Source organism: Rhyacophila brunnea, unplaced genomic scaffold, assembly GCF_057557595.1.
Source record: "Rhyacophila brunnea isolate RB1 unplaced genomic scaffold, BYU_Rbru_1.0 scaffold_4, whole genome shotgun sequence".
NCBI classification, from domain to species: Eukaryota; Metazoa; Arthropoda; class Insecta; order Trichoptera; family Rhyacophilidae; genus Rhyacophila; species Rhyacophila brunnea.
In genome coordinates, this window is record NW_028233068.1 from 15,383,767 (window position 1) to 15,406,277 (window position 22,511).

The window sequence follows — 22,511 nt, forward strand, 5'->3', positions numbered from 1 at the left end:
AATTTAATAATTACGTATGTAAGTATCATAATATGCATTAAACCTTGTCACGTAAACGTATCATACATAAACGGATACTAACGATCCTAATAATTTATTATGGTACGCGCATTTCATAACTTGAGGATGCGACAGATCGCAATAACTCGTAGGTGAACACTATTATCCTGCAGGCCAGGTGTTTACAGCTAGATTTAAAGTGTAGAGTATCTGGGTATGGCGAGTCTACCTGGAAAAGTGTATTATATCACGGTTGAGGCAACAAGACGTTATAAGTATCTAGTGGACGGAGTAAAATGTGGAAGTCAGTGGCACCTTCCAGCCATTCTTAACCCCGCCACTAAAAAATATTATGGAGACTTTTTCAAAATGTTTAGAATTTGTAATATACCCAAACAATTTTCCTGTGTGTGCGTCTGGCTTATTGGCCTAAATGGCAATAATGGTCATCTTAAGTATCGCGAACAATCATAATGAGAATTTGCAATATGGCATCATACAGTTTCCTGCAGCGCCATTCTATTATAATATTCCTTTGTTTTACGCGTTTGCTGTGTCAGGGGGGAGTTACTTGTACCTATATGAAAGTATGACCAGGGTAAATAATTATTGACTGGATTCTATGGTATAGTAAAGTTTATGCTTCTGTAAGACGTACTCTTAAATATAATAGGTACATTTAACTTCGATTGATCTTAGACAAGAAACAAATTAATAATTGCATTATTTATTCAAGAATTAATATACTTGAATAGGTAAAAGACACGATTATTTTTATACTAAATAGTAAATACTTACATAATTTTGAAAATCCTAGAACCGCAACTGAAAAAAAGGAGTGGGATGGCAACTCACGTCTTTCACTTTTTGGATGATATTTTCTTTCTGTGATGTTGATGTACATAGTTAGTTGCTATGGGTACAGTTTTTACAAACAAGTCAAGATTGCTAAGCTAATGGCGTATGAGACTAGAATTAGATTGATATTATAGCAGTGGTAAAGGGTTTAGGTAGCCTATTAAGATTCGACATAGTCATCAGTCATATTTTTTTTATTGAACTAATAATACAATTTGCAGATTGTGCCGGTTAGTTTTTTAAAATTCAATTAAATTCTGCCTAAACCAAACCAAATTAATTTAGGTATGCTATGGACGATCCAACAAAAATAATACACACTTTTTCAGTCATACTTATTTATTTTTGTTGAATTAAGAATACATACTATTACATATGGTATTGGATAGTTTAATGAATTAAGCCCTAACCAAACCCAAACCATAATTGATAAAAAATATTGTTCTATCTATAAGATATATACATATATATAATACTATCTACACAAATACGTATGACGGACAAAGTTTAGTGTGCACTATTTATGCCGGATCTTAACAGCCTATCTCCACCCTTCGCCACTGTCTTATAGTATCCTACAGCATCCCAAAATCTCGTCAATAGGAGTGTTATTCCATAACGATGTTACAATAATTAGGGAAATCATACCTTTACAGAATTAGAAATACTCAAATATTATGTTTGAACCTAGCTTAGGTACTCAAAAATAACCAGAATCGACTTCGCTCACTGTGGTTGTGAACCACTTAATTGTATACTATTATTATAACATGATAAAACAAATTTGAAAAATCTGAACGCTCTCCTGTAAATTTGAAAATTGTCACTTAGGTACCTACGTTATTTTTCCTTTAACATTTTCGAAATGTATTTTGTTAGAGTTACAAAAAAAACTAAATTTATCTATTACAATTAAATGATAGGTTTTGATGAAAGTCAAAGGAATAAAAGAATCAACACAAAAAAATATTTTTAGTTTATTTTTTTTGCATATTTTTTTTCCTTCATTATTCTGTAATATTTTTTATGAATCAATATCGGTCCTTTTCTTCACCGCATCTTCCGTTATCATTTATAAAAGAGAAATTGTGTGTATACGAGAAGAACGAGAGCGTACGAAGAAAAGAAAATGTAATGTTCAATGAAATAAAATCTAAATTCGCAGTTGTGTTAGTACAAAAGAAGTAATAATAAATCCCTCTCACTCATTATTTCCCCTTTCTGCCCTCTTGCCTGCCCGATTGGCGGAATGAACACCGCACGGGGCCCAAAAAACAGGGCGATCCGCCACTGATCTTTTTGCTAATATTTAATGTTTCATGTTTTTTTTATTTTGACGCTTAATTATTGTAGGTGACTATTATCGAGGAAATTGTTAAAAATATATAATTATAAAAATTTGGAAGATTACAGAACAGATGAATAAGATATAAATGCGAAATCAAGTTGCCATAAGGCATAGACTAAAGCTTTGAAGCCAGTTTAGATTTACAATTTAATGACGGCCAGGTTAATTCAAGGCCAGCCTGTATGTTCACAAATATTACCAACATTGAATGCTCAATTCGTTTAGGTTACCAACTTTAAAACATATTAAGATTCAGACGTAACGTGCTATTGAAAAATATAAAAAAATACCGGGCGGCAGTGCCACCTGTCAACATTATTGTCGATGCGCACAATAATACTATTTAGCTAACGATACTATCATATACAAAGCAATATAGGGTAACAATATTAATTGTCAAAGAACGTGTCGATTTGAAAACCAATATTATTGTTAGGTATCTATTTTGATAAAACCGTTGTATTTTACGTGGCTTTTATGAGTGAATGGGTTAAGAAGAATATGAGCGAATATTTATGCAATCGTCCAACAAAGACGTAAACTCTTTCGCATGCAAATTGACATGCGACAAAGGGAGACAGCTGATGCGTGACTGACCAAAACATGTAAATTAAACATATTGCTATGAAAATTATTTTTTAAATACAACATGTTCACGGGATATAGGTACATAATCCAATGTTAGGAATAGGTACAGCTATATTACATGTTTGAATCCTGTTGTACACGTACCTACATATGTATGTGGCGATATAAAACTGTTCCTAACTTGTCTTATAATAAAATTATAATGTCATTTTATAATGAATAAATCATAGTCAAAATTATAATCTTAATCTTCATCGCTTCATTTGATTTAAAGATATTTGTGTTTGACAGAATCATAATAGCTATGACCATGAACATGTATATTTCAAACGCTGAAAACATAATTCTGTGACCTATTCTACCTGCATACCTATTATGCGATGTTATCCATTTTAATAAGACTAGAGCGAGAAGTTAACAATGAACCCTCGTAATGATCCTTTCGCGGCGTAGAAGCGGATATTTAATTGGAAAAACAGTGTGATTTTCTTTTTTAACGCCCTGTTGAACATCTCTCGTGTAAACACTTAGCCATTGGCGTGCGGGCAAACTACACAGCTACTGTAGAAATAATGAAAGGGGCCACCCATGTTTTCCAGGCTGCGGTTTTGGAGCGCCGCATACCACTCTGACGTAGGGGGCGCGCGCCCAAATCTTTCCACTCTCCCGCAAGATAAAACGGGCACTCCTCGAGTGCTCTCAAAGACTAACTTTGAAACAATCATCAATAGCTGATACATATATTATTCATGCAGATTTTTTTAAACCATTTATTTTCATAATTAAAACCCTGGTGCATAGAATGTCGACGGTATGTAAATCTATAACTATAAAATACCGACTAAAGCTATGTATAATAATATATAAAAATGTAATAATATATATCAAAAGCACAGAACAGATTAATAAAATAGAATTCAAATTGGCTATACCCAAAATACACTAAATTTTAATTCAAGGTTTTGAATGTGTGAGTGTCCTACGAAAATGAAACACACGTTAGGTATAGATGTTCAATATAGTGTGTGTTCAGTGTTGAAACCTTAAAATACACCAATATCGAATGAGCGTCATTTCATAAACCTAGAGCAGTTGTCAGAACGAAGGACAAGCTTAGAAATAGAATGACGTATTCTTGACACGTGTTTAAGTTTATCCTATATTCTTCCACACTCGAGATTGGGTGCCTGATACTACACACCCGTCAGCTATTTCAGTTCCCGTTTATTCTGTGTTCCCTGACCAAAGCTGTGACTTACCTAACGTTGCCTTCCGCGATCAAATTTATCATTACAAATTGCCGAAAAAAATATTGAAATATTTATTCTATTTTCTATACAAGTACTTAATTAATACTACCTACCCAATGGTAATAAATCTGTACAATATAATATAATATTATTTCTTTCATGATGTTAACTGTCAATTCATGGTGGAAATGCATTGTATTATTAATTGAACGCAATTTTATAATACTGATTCTACTTTTGATATTAAACTGTAAACCTAAACGGTTTCGTCTGCCTCAAAGGGACATTGTCAACACTGTTGGTGGAATTAGTACAGCGGCAACTGAGACAGTTGATTGACATAATGTATGAAAATCTTAAAACTTTCACAAAGTATAATAATCAATTAAATCACAAAACTAACAATCACAGTATTAAAAAGACTGGTCAAGATATAGGTTAGGTATGTCGTTTAATTTCTTAAAATGTATATTTGTGGATTGTATTAGATATCTTGAGCTATAGTAAAAATTCTAATAAGTTTATTAACTCAACTAATTTAAATGTCATGATTGTCTACAAGTTTTTAATTTTACAGATAATAATTAAAATTTTAATTTCACAAAAAATCTTATTGTTGATAGTATCAAAGTCACCTTATTCCAGTGTCGTTTGCTCCTTCAAAATACAATATGGCATTTTTCATTATAACACAGGACTGGGGGCAATATAAAGTATATTTTGCACTACAAACATGAATTGCGTAGAAATGTGGACATGTTTCGCTAAGCCCCGCTGAGTGCGGAGGCCAGGACCACTCGATTGCTCGCCCGAGCGGACACCAGCCCACCGGCTTGCCGATTTTTATATTACATGTTGAATATGTATTTTAATACTATGTTATTGCAATATACCTACTTCTTTTCTAGTGCCATCTGTTGCAATAATTTGTGGCCTTATTTATTTACGATCATATATACAATATTATATGACATCAGTGAGACATCACTAATAGTAACATCCGTCAAATTGACCCTCTTTGAGGATTAGGCGGAAACTGGCTTCTGACGATCGTATACCAAAGAGTTGGCTGCCTCGCAGATATCGAAACAATAATATTGTGGTTTATTTAGAGCCTGTTGTAAATAAGCTATAATGAGTGTAACAAACATTTTACCTGGTCAAATATTCTGAGAAATTAATAGCACCTCTACACGTGTATGGACTTACTGGCAGCAATAGTGCGTATTTTATATGGTGAGAATAATTATTGTTTACACGTAAAAGTGCCGACTGTCTGTCCAATCTCATTTATAAAGAGTGAGCGAGACGCGATGTTGTCATTTTATAGTACTATTTGACAGGTAATGAAAAATGGTTAACCCAAAATTGAGTATAGTTCGTGTTTTTGCCGGCAGGTTCGCCACTATCGTTTTACTGCGCAGGTGCAGATCGAAAAAACCCTACTGTCGCATGAAAATTCAGAAGCTTCCAAACTTTATTGATTCATGCATGCAAGCTTGCTACTGCAGGATAATACATGTTTACCCATACATTTTCTTGTTATGGCCGCGATAATACTTACTGTCAACAGTAAATCCATGCACGTATAAACGGGGTGTATGGCTCAGTAAATCCGTGCTCAGGACATTCGGACCTCGTCCTTTAACGGGGCGTGTCGCTTGATTTTAATTCTCAAAAACTAGGAAATATTGATAAACTAGAGACAACATCTTTAAAACTGTACGCTGTCTGTCTTGGTCTGTAAAATATAAACCATCCTCCATTAAAGTTGTTGATTAATGGATTCACCACTCAGTGTTAATACTAGAAAGGTACCTATAAGAAAAAAGGTTGGACTGGAAAAGTGTTTTCAATGACGACATATATCTGATGACAATATTATATAATAATAAAGATACGTAATGTATGTCCAGTTTATAACAGAATTACGCTTGCTTTTTGTATTTTCATAAATTTGGATGTATTTATAATCCAGATAACATAGATTGGAGACAACGTGTGGCACCTCGAGTGATTTCAAGTTCTACTTTGTATCATTCAATGAAAAATCTTCGGTAAATGCGACCCTGGTAAAAGAAGAACGTCTCAAGAATCTCAGAAACACATTAACTTCAGAAATTACAGACTGGGAAAGAATAGTAAAAAACATCACCGACGTCGTACAACAACGGATATATGCCACAGAAAAATTAACCATAGATAATGGTATAAATCAATTTTACAACAGTAGGTATACTAACTACGACTAAGCATGCTTGATTCCATAAATCATAAAAAATGTCCTGCAATTAAAATATACGTTATTGCGATTTAATTGGCGGCAGTGGCCAGTTTCTCGTGTAGCCATTTTTTCAATATTTTTTGATTGCGACGTCTGAAAATTCAGTTTGACGGCGCGGCGTCGAGATGCAACCGCGGGGCGTCAAGTGTTAAAAGTGTCGTTGACTTGTGGATTAATACTGAGGGCGTGTTGTTATTAAAATATTATATGAAACGAAATGTGCAACCGGAATATTGTAAAGCTAATACCATAATAACGGCATGGTAATGTTTAAACGCTCGCCCGCTGTGATTCATATTATTGCCTTTTCAAGTAGCGTTTTAAGTTTAACGATTCCCAATATTTTCTCAAAACGATTTTATTTCATACATAGTCAAGTAAAAACCATTAGGTACATGTTTAATTATAAAGGTAATTTGTAAGATATTATGGACCTTCACAGAGTCAAGATTGTATTAGGATAATGGCCCCCACAAGGGGGGGGGGGCTGACAGGGCTCTAGCCTGGGGGGCCGGGCTTAGGGGGGCGGCGTTCAGGTCAAGCAGTTAAGTGAGATAAACACACAACACAAATTTGCTTTAATAGTAAAAAAAGATCATATCTACGGGCGGACGTGCTCAGCGTAGGTCAAAATGTAGCTTTTATTGTATTTTCAAAGCATGATCCTGGACATTACTTAAACGTTGTAGATAATCTATTTACATAATTTTGAAGCCTTATTATCTTTTATATTTATTTTAAACATTTGATGACTGCAAAAAGTATTTTTATTACGTAAAATAGTATTCTTTTAAACCTCTCGCTCTAATGTTTTAGAATATAGTCATATTTCAGTACATACATGTGCAGTGGTGTTAAGATTTTTTACATTTATTAATTTTTAAACGCATTTATAAAACCATTAGTAAAATTTATGTCGACATTATTATAGTGAAATATTTACGATAAAAAAATATATTGATAATCTCTGTGATCCCAAATTTGACAAGAATTAGGCATTTTATTATTCAAAAAATGGGCAAGATTAACACATTTGAAGATAATTCTAGAGATACTAATTATAAGCTATGTCTTTGACCATTCAAGTGTGATAAACCTCCTACGAATAATGATTGGCTTATAATAATTATTGACCTAAGAATAAGGTAGTTTTTTTTTTAAATACGCCATTTCTTTTGGCATTCCCCAGTGGTTAAGCCACAACATACGGCCGTAGCCATAAATTGACAAACGATAAATGAACTAGGGAGTAAGATCATGTTAACGCGCGTATTTGAACATGTAACCTTAAAAAAAAATCGGTTAGGTTAGACTGAAAAATATTTTTTTTTTTAATGTTTTCAGATACATATTTATTAATTACTTACTTAATTATTAATACCTACATTTAAGTTAAGCGCCCTCCACCGAAACCCGCCCCACACCACACTCGGTATTAATCGAGCGTATCGCGTTTAAATTGTAAATTATCAAAAAAATGTCTGAAATTGTAAGCTTCGTATTTTTCCGCTAGGTGCCTCTGGAAGGTAGAGGTATCGCCTTAAGAGTACCCATGGAAGAGAGAAGCATGTAGAGACAAAATTAAAAATTGTAATAAGTAACAAAAGCTAATACCTACACAACTGTCGAACATTATAAGTAAAGAGATCATCACGTCGGCAGTATCACACCGAAAATTTTCTAAATGCAATAAAATTGGCCTTTGTCGACGGTCCGATAGGTACAACAGCTAAATATTTGAACCGACTTGAGCGGCTTTTCCCTTTCCATACATATTTTAGAACGTTCCCAGAGGATTTGTAATTTGCATCCTGTACCTATTTCTCCGCCACATGGACATGTTAAACAGGTAACAAGACCAAGGTCTAGTACCTTCCAACGAAGCCACCATGTCCACTCAAGAATTGACTGGTGCAATTATCCGTTTAAAACAATTTAATATGTCACCATCAGTTCGTAGATTCCTTTTATTGTCAGTCTGAGTCATCGTATACAGACGCCTTTAAAATTCCATTAATAATTATTTATATTGTACGCATACAAAAAATAAAGTAGATGAAAATGAACTATTACGACTTGACCATGTTTGATCCCAAGAGAATCATATGAGCCTACACAGAGTGGAGGTTGTATTAACAGCTTTTGTTTTTACGAGAAATGGATGTTAGCCACTTGCTCAACCTATTAGATCGATACACTGACTGCAAACACAAATTTAAAAACAATATGTGTATTTGCCAGACTCAGGATTCGAGCCTGGGATCCACGACATTACAAGCCGATGCTTAAGCCGCTCGGCCATAGTGGGCACTTATTTATATTTACCAGTGGCGAGGGGTAGAGATAGGCTGTTAAGATTCGACATAAATAGCACACTAAAACTTTGTCAGTCATAATTATTATTTGTTTTCATTAAACTAAGAATACAATTATTTGCAGGTGGTTAGTTTTTAAAATTCAATTAACCTAACTAAACCAAACCATAATAATTAAGGTATGATATGGTCGATCCGACAAAATACTACACACTTTTTCAGCCACACTTATTTGTTTTGGTTGAATTAAGAATACCTACATAATATTGCAAAATGGTGTTGGTTAGTTTTTTTTTAATTCATTTTCTTTTCATTTACGCAAACCATAATCGATAAAACATATTCTTATATCTATAAAATATCTAAAATTATGTATGGTTTAATGGCATAATTAGTTTAGATATTTTATAAATAAATAAATATTTGTTATTATCTTGTTATTATTATTATCTACTATGGTTTGGATTAGGTAAAGTTTGATTGAATTTTAAAAACCAACAAACAATATCTATACATTGTAGTGTTAATACTGGTAAATTTTAGTATGCACTATTAGTGTCGGATCTTAACAGCCTACTTCCACCCTTCGCAACTGATATTAACACAGTATTATTAAGTTAACTAACAAATGTAAATCTTTCTCATCAATATGCCATCATTATTAAATCTAACACTCACAGCTTCCGTCAAAGCAAATAGAAATACCATGGAGCAAGCATCAATGGTCCCCAGCCATGTCAATAAAACGAATGCAATTTATTTGCAGCGGCTGCCTAATGAATCTGGGCCATAAAGGAACGCGCCGTGATATATTTGAGAAGCAGTGATCTGCTCGTAGTCAATGGGATATTATTGCTTTTTAGTTCCCCCTTGCCGCGAGCAATTTTGAAAAACACTTGCCAACAATACGCGCACAATGAGATTTTATAACGAGGCCAAAATTAACACTCGATTATATTTCGATTCCGATACGCAAGAATGGTTCACCAAAATAAATCGATCGATCACTTAGAGCAGAATGCAGAAACATTTGTCATAACTAAAATTTTCTTAGTACAAAACACTATGCAGAAACATCGTCCTTAGTTAAGATCATGTTGTCTATGGTTCACCTCGTCTTACAAGTGTCGTTCGTTTTTTCTTTTGAAAATAATACCATATTAAAAATTTCTCTTTCCTATATTATGTTAGGTAAATTATTTTGTAATTGTTAAACGATGATAAAAATATGACAACTACACTTTATAAATGCTATAACTATAAATATCTAATTAATATTTAATTATAATACTCCTTCTTATATTTCCGTTATCAGTCCATTATACGTGATTTCACAGGCACCGCAAGATATTTTTTTTTAACATGGTAACACTAGCGTCAAGTGTCATTCTATCTGGCATCTTGTATTTCTGCGGACTGGCGTATAAAAAGTAAAATAATATTCTGCATGTACATGCCAAACGAATTAACACTATCAATATCCACATTGAGATAAATTGTTAAATGAATTTGAGTGTATGGACTGTTTTATAGACACGCGAATTTATTTTGACAGCAGCTGTTAGTGGTAAATGGTAATACAGAAGGGGGCGTGTTTATAACAAAAGTAGTCCATGGTTAAGGATTCCTTAACTCTATAGTCAGTATAGTCTATAGTTAAGTCATCCTTTTCAGGAAAGACCTTAAGCTTAACAAACAGCTTAAGACCGAAATATTGGATTCTGCATTCCGCTCTTAATATCATAACTTTGCGTTAGGTTATAGTATGTAAGTTGTACACACACATCCTACATACTCTTATTTTACTGCTATTATTCGTACTCGAAAAATTAACTGTGCAGATAATCTGTGTTTGGATCCATAGCATGGACATAGGTTGAGCAAGTGGCCAACATCCATTTCTTGTAAAAGTGAAAATCTGTTAAGACCATAGACTATAGATACATCTAGACGCCACCCGTTGCATTGCTAAATGAAGCTACGTGCCGTGCGTTTGGTTTGTAGGCGAGCGAACGCATTCGCCTACAAATGTTCGAGACCATAGTACATTTCGCTAGTGCTCACCCAAAGTGCTCGCACTAGACGCTCAGAATTAAAATATAATTTTCTATTTTTTTACGTTATATAGTATTTTTAAGCGATCACAATGCAACCATTAGGTAAAAATATCCATAATTTAAGTTATTTTAAAGAAACACTAGGTCACTGATATTAAAATAAATAATAATATACAAATAAATTGTCACGAACATGTATCAACTTACCTATGAAACGTAATACCATCTTATTGCTTATCATTACGGCTACCATATTTTAATACAACACGCAGAACCACCTTTCCTACTTAATTAACTAAAAATATATACCACTGACTTTATGTTTAACACAAAAAATAGCAAATTTAGCAACACGAACTCGCAGATTATCGATGCTACATGAAGCGATTCACCACGATTTGCCAGCGATACTTTTGGAAACTGACTCAAAAATATGTAGACCTTTTATCTTACTCTAGCGCGTGTCGCAGAGATTATAAGGGTGCCGAATACTTTCTCACTCGCACTCATGCATCGTTTTTGTTCAGGCCTTGGTTAAGACGGTACTTCAGTGAAACGGCAAATAATTTTCAACTATAGGTGCGACGAAATTTCGGACTGGCTGGCAATCGGAGAGCAAAAATCGAGCTGTGAACACGTCAATTTGTTTTGTGATGGCGTCGGGGGAATTAATTCTTAAACCGTGTAAAGATGACAAAAAACGTTACCCATTTACTTGATAAAGAAAATATGTCAATGAATATATTATTATTATTAGTAATAGAACAATAAACATAACATTAAATGGACACATGTTAACTTTTGATGACAAATTATGTTTTGTTCTGCACGCGTCATTTGCACAATCTTCGCGTCGTTTTAGACCGTGCCCCAGCTGAAGTATAGCCTTAATATAACTCTGCGGATGCCAATATGATATTCTTAGGATTATTACGTTCTAATATCATCTTTAAAATATAAACCTATTTCTGCGTCAAGTTCTTGTTTATTTGTTTCACCACCATCCTACGGTTACATGTAAATTGTACGTAAAACATTTTACCGTAGTACAGTTCGCCGTGAGTTTTATTACCGGAAAGAAATGACCGTATGCTATACGGTCTCCAATTGTATTATATTCAATATGAACATTAATTCAATTGTCATAGCTGATTTTGGCAAAATTCATGAATTCAAGAATGAAAACCTAACCTAACCTAACAAATAATCCAGTATATCGGCTATTTTCAAATTTTGTTTACTGCTGGCTTCCTGTAAAGTTTAGTGTAAACCGACAAGAACCGTGTTTTATTTTGAATGAATTTTATGTCAGTACTATACGATCCAAAGAGGTTGGACGGTTTTTAATATACGGCCATATATTTCCGATACAACATTTCACGGTGAAATGTGATACGGTGAACTGCATACGTACAAGTTTCCGGACACGCCATCCTACAGCTTTAACAGTTGATATAAACCAAGGGAACAAGGATTGGGTGACTAACTAAAAACCACTCATAAGACTAATATGTTAATATACTCTGCACTCTGTTGATGTCCATATTATTTTAAAAACACCTTAATAATTAAACATATAACTGTTTTTACTTGACTACGTGTGAAATAAAATCGTTTTGAGAATCGATAAAATTTAACTTGATTTACAAAAAAAATATATCGAATCATATTATTGAAGTATAACCAGTAAATAACACGTAACCTAATCAGTTAACCACACCGGAAACTTCTGCCATGAAACTATTCAGCGAACACTATGAAATATTATGTTGTAAAACAAAACGTATTTCATCGATTGTAGGACGCATCTAAACACCCACGATGGATGGTTTAGATCCAGAGTATAGCGTGTCCGGAAACTTGTACGTATGCAGTTCGCCGTATCACACTTCACCGCGAAATGCTATATCGGAAATATATGGCAGTATATTAAAGACAGTCCAACCTCTTTGGGTTTTACAACCAATTTTATTTCATGTCTAAATAAAATACGGTTTACACTTTACAGGAAGCCCGCAGCAAACAAATTTTTAAAACAGCCGATATAGGTAATGGATTATTTGTTAGGTTAGATTAGGTTAAGTTAGGTTAGGTTTCCATTCTTGAATTCATGAATTTTGTCAAAATCAACTATGAAAATTTAATTAATGTTCATATTGAATCTATTAAAATTGGAAACCGTATAGTATATAGTCATCTCTTTCCGAGAGAAAGCTCACAGCGAACTGTGCAACGGTGAAATGTTTTACGTACAATTTACATGTAACCTAAGTAATGGGTTGAGAAAGTTGTTCACATTCATTTCTCGTAAAAACAAAAATTTCATAATACTACCTCCACTCTGTAGAGGCCCTTAGATTTATTATGATCTTCTTAGGATCGAACATGGTGAAAAAGGACGTAATTATATTTTTTAATGTCAATTATAAAATTAACATACTTAAAGCATCAAGAAATTATTAAAATAATAATATTATTATAATGTCAATAAAAGTTAGTAGGTAGGTATATTATTTATGTCACTTTACCTTTAGTTTGAAAAATCTTCAGATTCAGTTTTTTTATCACATCTCAACTCAGAGTTGTTAATAATATATCCATTTTCCCATAAAATATCATTTTTGACAGCGATTGTAAGCTGCCTTCGATTATAAGATGAACCTTGAATTCAGAAGCAAGAAAATCTGAAAAAATCCGTCTTATAATCGATGCGATACGGTGGGAATATTTATGATTGTACCTATATAATTCTACGGCTCGATAGTTTTATCACAAAACAAGACATCATAGTCTGAGGGACGCCTAATAAGAGAAAGTGATTCTGTACAGTAAGTACAGTATACAGTAGTAACCGTAACAATAATCATACTTATATTCTTGCCATGCCGTATTCTATCGAAGGTTTTTTAAATGCCTTTATTCAGGAGCGGCTCTACCTTAAGGGTTCGTAGGGACCATCCCTACATCGTCAACATGTCAAAAATACACGTCCGATATTTTTATCATTGCCGTAATATACCTACGATTAAATGAACTATTTAATTTATTTTATCCATCTAAACCCGTCGCAATTTTATAGAGATATTTATTATTAGATATTATACAAATAAAAAAGCGATGATTGTAAATTATATAATAACATAATAATGATTATGCGGTATTATAATAATTAATTAAATTAATTACGCCCTATTTCACGGTGACACCTATGTACAAATTAAGAAAGCAATGGCGTTTATTTTTCGATGACCGGGGTGGGGTCACTCGGTCCCATCCCGTCGCCGCGGTACAAAAATTTCGTTTGATGATGAACGATGTGAATGCATTAGTAAATTCATATTATTATAAGTAGCTTGGTACATAATGTATAATATGAGAAAGTATGTATATTTAATAAATTAATCGCTAAACCCCACCACCTAGAAAGTCGTCGAGCCGCCACTGGCCTTTATGAATACCCCACGTTTACTATATAGATTTATTTAAGAAAACTGCTCTACTTGATTCTAATTCAAAAAAAGAATGTGCCGTCTGAGAAAAATTCTTTATTGAAAATAATCCGTCTACCCAAATCGGCTATTTTACCACGTTTTTATTAGCTCGTATTCTTGTTTGTCCGGTACAGATTTTTTCTTGTGTGTCCAGTATAAATTTTTTCTTGTTTTTCCAAGATTTGTATTGGACGATTGAAGATTTTTAACTAACTTCCCGTCCAGCTAGACATTTGAAACTTTTATAATATATCAGAACGCGATGACAATGCATTTTTTTTTTAAATATTTTTAGCCATTTTTAAGCAGAATTGAATTTATTTTCAGTTAATTCTGTTTTTTATGTTTCGGAAAAAATCGTTAATATTTACTACTCACTATTAATTATTGGTTGTTTTGGGGTCCTAGCAACAAAATTATTAATATATATGTGCGTTACTATGGAAATCAATATGAAATGTCAATATGACATTTCAGTATTCTATAATATTTATTCAGTATTTCTATCAAGTACAAAAAAAAGTATTTATTAATACATATGTGCGTTACTATGGAAATCAATATGAAATGTCAAAATGACATTTCAGTATTCTATAATATTTATTCAATATTTCTATCAAGTACAAAAAAAGTATTTATTAATACATAGGATTGTCAAGTTTATATGATTCAACAGAAAATTTAAAAACGTAGTATATAAAAAGTTCTTTTTATCTTGTAATTATTTAATTTCAATCCGTCCAGGGCAGATTGTGATGCCTTACAAAACCCGTCAAAATTCATTGTAGCGCAAGACGGCGGTGATTCTGATGATTATTTTGACATATTCATTGGAAAATGAGGACTGTTTTATCCAAGCTACGATTTATAGCTGCTTTTTTTGTAGTTTTATCATGGAAGAAATTTCGCATAATATAAGCTACTTAATAATATGATAATATCCGGTGAATCTGAAAGACATAAATCATTTTTATGTATAGTCATATTTATATTCCTTCTATTAAAGTAATACAGAAGTTAAAAAGCTCATCTTTTCCTGCTTGTTTTTCTATGATTCCAAAAAGGTCTTGGGTGTCCACATCTGCAGTATGTAATATATGGTTCAGATTGTGCCGCTCCTTGCTGATAAACGTGCAATCGAGGAGTAGGTAGATGGAGGACGTCCTAGCTAGACGTTGGCACTTGCTGTTCGATCATGTCTTGAACCATTTTTAGGTAGACTTGCATGACTCCATGACCTGTAAGAATTTGAGTCATCGACTCTATCAAAGGTAGACGGCCAACCTGTGGTACACTTCTCTATCCTGGGTCGGTTGTATCAGATCCCCAACGCCATGGATATTGAGCCACTTACGGAGGTTACGTATCCAAGAGAATTTCCTTCTACCGAGGAACAAACAAGTAATGGGAAGTGCTTTATCATATGGGTGAGGTTATAAGAAGGTATAATTCTCGAGTGTGGAGAATATAGGATAAACTTGAACACGTGTTAAATAATATGTTATTACAACGTTTTTCTTAGGTCGTATTCTTATTTGTCCGGTGGTTGTTTGTCCGGTACAAATCTTGCAATCGATTTTTAACTAACTTCCCTACTCTAGCTAGACATTTGAAAATTTTAAAATATACCAGAACACGATGCCAATACATTTTTTAATACTTTTAGCCACCTTTAAGTAGAATTGAATCCATTTTTAATTAATTCTGTTTTGTATGAAGAGTTATTTTGATACCATTATTGGTTACTAGGGGGTCCTAGCAACTAAATTATTATAAATAATATAATATATACTTGCGTTATTATGGAAATCAATATGAAGTGACATTTCATTATACAGTATTTATATCAAGTACAATTTTTTTGATCGTTTAAGCTAGTCAAGTCAAGTTTATATGATTCAACAGAAAATTTAAAAACGTTGTATATAAAAAGTTCTTTTTATCATGTAATTATTTTTAATAGTTACGTCTATATTATAAGATATATATATATATATATATTATAGAGAATATGGCCCAACTCTACCTATGAAACTTTTCTGAGCTTGATGTTAGCCATCAACCCCCTCGTCTAACTGGCTCGTTTTACAACTTCTTTATTGGTATTGTGATCAGTCCAGGACATCTTCACTTCTCGAAAGCCTTCAGTCTTCTTATAGTCACCCTAGCCCTGCCTAATTGATTTGCACAATAAGATATTTTCGCATATTTATGGGTAAATAGTTCCACTATAGTAGTTTAGACTCTTTTGTTTATATACAGTTTACATATACTTACATATTATTATTTTTTGTTAATGTAAATAAATAACATCACGAATAATTCAATTGTAAGTAAGAAGAAGCGAAAACTAATCAACCCACGCTTTTCGAAACAGCCTATGCCACCATGTTTGTGTGTTATGCTGCTACTCCAAAGGGAGGCTTTCACTCTGGAGCGATGTTGGTTGGCTGCTGCTACTATATTTATATATTCATGGGCATGGCGATGGTGTGGGTAGAACTCGTTGCCATTGACGTTCTGAAGAGAGGGACCACTTATTAACTATAGTAACAACAAATTTTAATAGTTTTTGTGGTTTCGAGTTTTGAAACATTTAAAACCGTTGGTTTAATAATAGGTATCAGTGGCGAAAGGTGGAGGTAGGTTGTTAAGATCCGCCATAAATAGTGCACACTAATATTTGTCAGTCATACGTATTTGTTTTCATTAAAATAAGATTACAATTTACAGATGGTGTTGGTTATTTTTTTAAATTAATACTCGTCTATCTATAAAATATCTAAAACTATCCAATTTTATCATACATAACTTTGGATATTTTAGAGATAGAATAATATTTTTGTCTATTATAATTTTGTTTAGATAGGGCTTAATTAATTTAAAAAAATATGAACCAACAATATATGTAATATGTATTCTTAATCCAACGAAAACAAAATAAGTATGGATGAAAAAGTGTGCACAATTTTGTCGAATTGCCCAAAATATACCAAAACTATTACGGTTTGGTTTAGGCAGGGTTGTTTTTAGAAACTAACCAACACCATCTGTAAATTGCAGTCTTAGTTCAATAAAAACAAATACGTATGACTAACAAAATTTAATGTGCACTATTTATGGCGGATCTTAACAGCCTACCTCCGCCCTTCGCTACTGATAGGAATGTTGTTTTTGATCTGAGGAAAGTCTCTTGAGTTTAGTGAGTAATTAATAACAAAAAGCACCACTTTGAAAATCCCTTTACATACTTTACAAGACAATTTGTAATTAACTTTTTACATTTTTTTATTGATTTTACGGTTTTGGGTAATGTTTGTGGACGCAGATCATGTACCTATTTGACCAAGAAACTAACATTCATTTTACAACGTTTTTATTAGCTCGTATTATTGTTTGTCCGGTGGTTGTTTGTCCAGTACAAATCTTGCAATCGATTTTTAACTAACTTCCCGACTAAGTAAACATTTGAAACTTTTAGAATATATCAGAATACGATGCCAATACATTATTTTAATACTTTTAGCCATCTTTAAGCAGAATTGAATTCATTTTCAGTTAATTCTGTTTTGTATGGAAAGTTATTTCAGAAAAATCCGTAATTAGTACAAGACTATTATTGGTTGCTAAGGGGGTGGTCCTAGCAACTAAATTATTCATATATACGAGCGTTACTATGGAAATCAAAATGAAATGTCAAAATGACATTTCAGTATCCTATATTTGTTTGTTTGTTTGTTTTTTATTTACTTCATATTATCAAATACAAGTTTGAGCATAATAATTCAACAGAAAATTTAAAAACGTTGTATATAAAAAGTTATTTTTATCTTGTAATTATTTAATTTTAAAAATCTGTTAAATATTCTTTGTGATACAGCCATGATCAACATCGGATTGTAGAGTCAATAAAAAATATGTACCTAATCAGTTATATATTATATAGTAGGTGTACAACATGGCTACTCGATCCGAATTAAGATGACATGTACTGCCCGACAAGAAGATCTAGGCGATAACCGGAAGTCGCTGTAGTCGAAGTGCGATTAACTAAATAGGAGGGGTTTGTTAGTTCACAGTTTTGACACGTGGACAACTCGTCGATAACCGGAAGTCGTTGCAGTCGAAATGCGGTTAAAAGTAGGAGGTGCTTATTAGTTCACAGTTTTAATACGTTGACAAGAAGAACTTGTTCGACAGTCGATAGAATATACCGTCACTGTTCTGGCAGAAGACACTAATTCGAAAAAATGAAATATTGAGTTAGTACCAAAATGTTCCTTATTTCAAACTTTACCGTCTGGAAACCTTCTTAATAAATAAACATTTTTTTATTTTAAAGTCATCCTTTTTACGATTACTTAATAATCTCACATGATAGACCATTATTTCAAACATTTTAACAACTTCAAAGTCAAATTACTCAAAACCAGTAATCTCCAGTTAGTGTGTTCTGCCAGAACAGAGACGATACATGCTGTCCCGTTTTGTTATTTTTCTCGCGCTGTACCTAACCAATATAATTTAGTGCAGTACCGCGTGGTTGCATGGTATCTAATATCAACATTTGTCAATACGACGTAACATTTTACAAGCATCGGTGGTATTTTAATTTTAACAGATTATATTTTTGATTTCTAGTATTTTAAGCTGTATTCTGATAATGGCATCAATTAACAACATATCCGATTTAGCCCTCTGCCTTCTTACGTCGTATAAACTATATTTAACAACCAAAAATGATAATCTACAATATATACCCTTACTATGTATCACATATAAAACTAATTTTAATTTCTATTCTAGTTTAGATCCTATATAAGTACCAACCGAAACATAAAAATTGTATTGATAGATTTTCCAAGGATATCATTCAAGTACCTGAGAATTAAACAAAAAATACTTGAATTTATACTTGGTATAGTGTTTAAGTGGTGAGCCACTGGCGCATCGTCTCCGAGAGCTGGGCGAGTATCCGAGGAGGCCTGTTACTCCTATTCCTACCTCCGACTGTAAGCCGCTTATGGCAGGCGAGATGCTGCGCAGAAACTCAATCATTTCATGTTTGGTAATACTATAAAAAAAAAAAAAAATTTTCGACCATGTCCGATTCTAATAGGATCATATGGGCCTCCACAGAGTAGAGGTTTGTATTAACAGATTTTTTTACGAGAAATGGATGTCAGCCACTTGCTCAACCTATTAGGTCCATACCCTGACTCACACACATGTTACATTAAATTTAGCTTACGTAAAACATTTCCCCGTGGCACAGTTCGCCGTGAGCTTTCTTATTGGGAAGAGATGACCGTATACTATACGGTCTCCAATTTTATTAGATTCAATATGAACAATAATTCAATTTTCATAGCTGATTTAGGCAAAATTCATGAATTCAAGAATGAAAACCTAACCTAACCTAACAAATAATCCAGTACATTAGCTATTTTCAAAATTTGTTCGCTGCTGGCTTCCTGGTAAGTGTAAACCGACAAGAACCATGTTTTATTTAGACATGAATTTGTCAGTATCTACTATACGACCCAAAGAGGTTGGACGGTCTTTAAAATACAGCCATATATCTCTGATACAACATTTCACGATGAAGTGTGATACGGCGAACTTCATACGTACAAGTATCTGGACACGTATTGTCATACGAATTTTTACTGTCACAAAATATTACGAAGAAATGCTTATCAGGATGAAATGATATTTTTTGATAAAAATCATTATAGTGAACTGAATATAAATATTTATTTATTTATAAAAAAGGCATTACAGCGATACCTATACCTATACCATACCTAATACATAATTAATACGAAATATAAAAATGATTTAATACAAATTATACTATACTTAATGTCATTACAATTACATATAAGTATCAGTGGCGAAGGGTGACTCTTGGAAAGAGGTAAGCTGTAAAGATCAGAGAAAAAGAGCACACTTGTCAGGTAAAGGTTTTTTTTTAATCATCCATATTATTTATTATTTGCTTAAAAAGATAGTCATCGACAATAAACAAATCAACATAGAGTGTTAGCTTGTCCTGTAGCGCTTATAAATCTGGAACAAATATGGAGACAGGTATGAAGTTGGCGAAGGAATCACGGTAGAAATAACGGCGATGATTATGTTCGACATAATTCTAAAAATAGCCCTCATGTCTTGACCTTCCGTCATTTATTTTCTATTCGAAAATTGACTAAATTAAACGCTCTACTTCTAAATTCTGGCGATAGATGACACTCAATATTTTTATTATATTACCTAGTCCTAGACAATATAGATATTTATTTATTTAAATTAAATACTTGAAAATAGAAGGTAAGCTTTAAATAATCGCTTATTATGGAGCCTTCGCCACTAATAAATATAGTTTAAAACAATCAACCTTTATGGTGCCAGGTTCAGGTTAATCGCACGATACACAGATGACAGATGATGAAAACCTTCAAGAAACGCAGTTTTTTTTATTGTAGGCTTATTTTTGTTAAAAAATATTTTTCTGTTTAATGTTTTTAGATACTAAGGTGTAAATTATTCAAAATAAAAATTAGTAAAATGTGTTTGAATTGCCGTTTTCGCATTGCGTTACTACTTTACATTACGCTCGGACATACGATACACTGGCTCTGAGGTACATAGAAATACGCCATTGTCCCTTCTTCATTGAACTTTATTTTTACCGAACTTATTGATTGTAGCTCTGAAGAATTAGAATTAATATTTTAATTTAAAAAATGTATTCTTAAAGCTAAAAGTATCTTTCGCTGGTTCTTATAAACCTCACAAATCCAAAACATCTTTTTTTCAGGAGTATCTATAGGTAGGTACATAGTTCAAAATTTAAAAATAAAAATTCCTGGCAATTACGAGGATTTCATTTTTTTTTGTTTTGTGGCTACAAATTACGAAGTTTTTGTGGATTGATTTTTGAAATTGTTAGTTATTTGTTATTCTACTCGTAGCATATTTAATACATATTCTATTTTTTTACAAGATAGATCTACGCTTTGTTGTAGTTTCCTTCAATGCGTTGCTATGCCTCATCCAAGAGAGTTTTTCAGTTACAAACCCTCCTCCGTTACTCTCTACATCCATTTCCTACACCACCTTCCCCCCTCGGCCCCGGCTCCATCCAGCCCTTCGTCCCACAGCACACGCACATCTCCTCACTCTCAAAGGGGTGTCCATCCCTGTCATTGCATCGTTCTCCCTCCCTCCTGTGAAATTTCCCTTCTCTCCCTGCAAAATTTCCCATTTACTACCCGTTTTTCGCTTTCTTTGCCAACGTATATATATGTACGCACCCGTACTTATTTTATTACGTTTTATTATAACGCGGTATAATATATGTTCTGTTTCTCTTTCTAGAGTCATTTCCCTTTGTGAACCCCCCCCCCCCCCCCCGAAAACTTCTCATGCAAATTCGGGAATAAAATAAAAAAAAATGTCTTTCATCTATGTATAAAACAAAAATGTAATTTTCCTTTTGTATATCAAGCACACAGGTAAGATACTTTTATTATACCTACTCACCCACCTGTCACAATCTACCTAATACCTTGGTACTAAAATATGTCCACTTTTTTGTGTTTGAAATCAAGCTATCAACTATACTTATTATCAATCTTCTTGTTGGTCATTCCCTCATGGCTGAGGATCGTGACTACCTTTGAATTTTGTCGTTTTTTGAGCGACCAAGACTTTCCATGCCTCTCAATCCTCTGCTTCTCTCAGGGCAGAGTAAATATTGCCCCCAGTCAGTCCTTCACTTGGTCGCTCCGACGCTCTTCCTCTGCTTCCCCTTCCCTGGAGACCACCCAAAACTTATTAAGATATTTTAACAGCAGCAAGATAGGTGCTGTTAAAATATAGCACTTATTGCAACAATAAAAACCAGCTTCGTGTGATTGTTACAATAAGTGCTAATATTTTGATACAAACCTACCCTAAGTTTGATAATATTTATCACTTTATCACTTTAGCGGTCGATAAGTATAGAATAGACCCACTGATCCTGTTAGGATCGGACATGGTCGGAAAAAAAACTGTTTCAATGCTCCCTTTTAAATCTTCTCACGAATCAATTGCGTAATATGCGTCAAAAAAACTAATGGTGAAATAATAAATAATATGTACCTAATTCATACAATAATATTGGTTTCAATTATCATGAACCTAAGTAGGTACTGATAAAAATAAAAATCATTTTAGTACACATGGATAGATCGATTTAGAAAAAAATTATATCTATCGTAAAATATGTAAAAAGACACACATGAGTAAGAATGCACGAAAAAAACCTTTC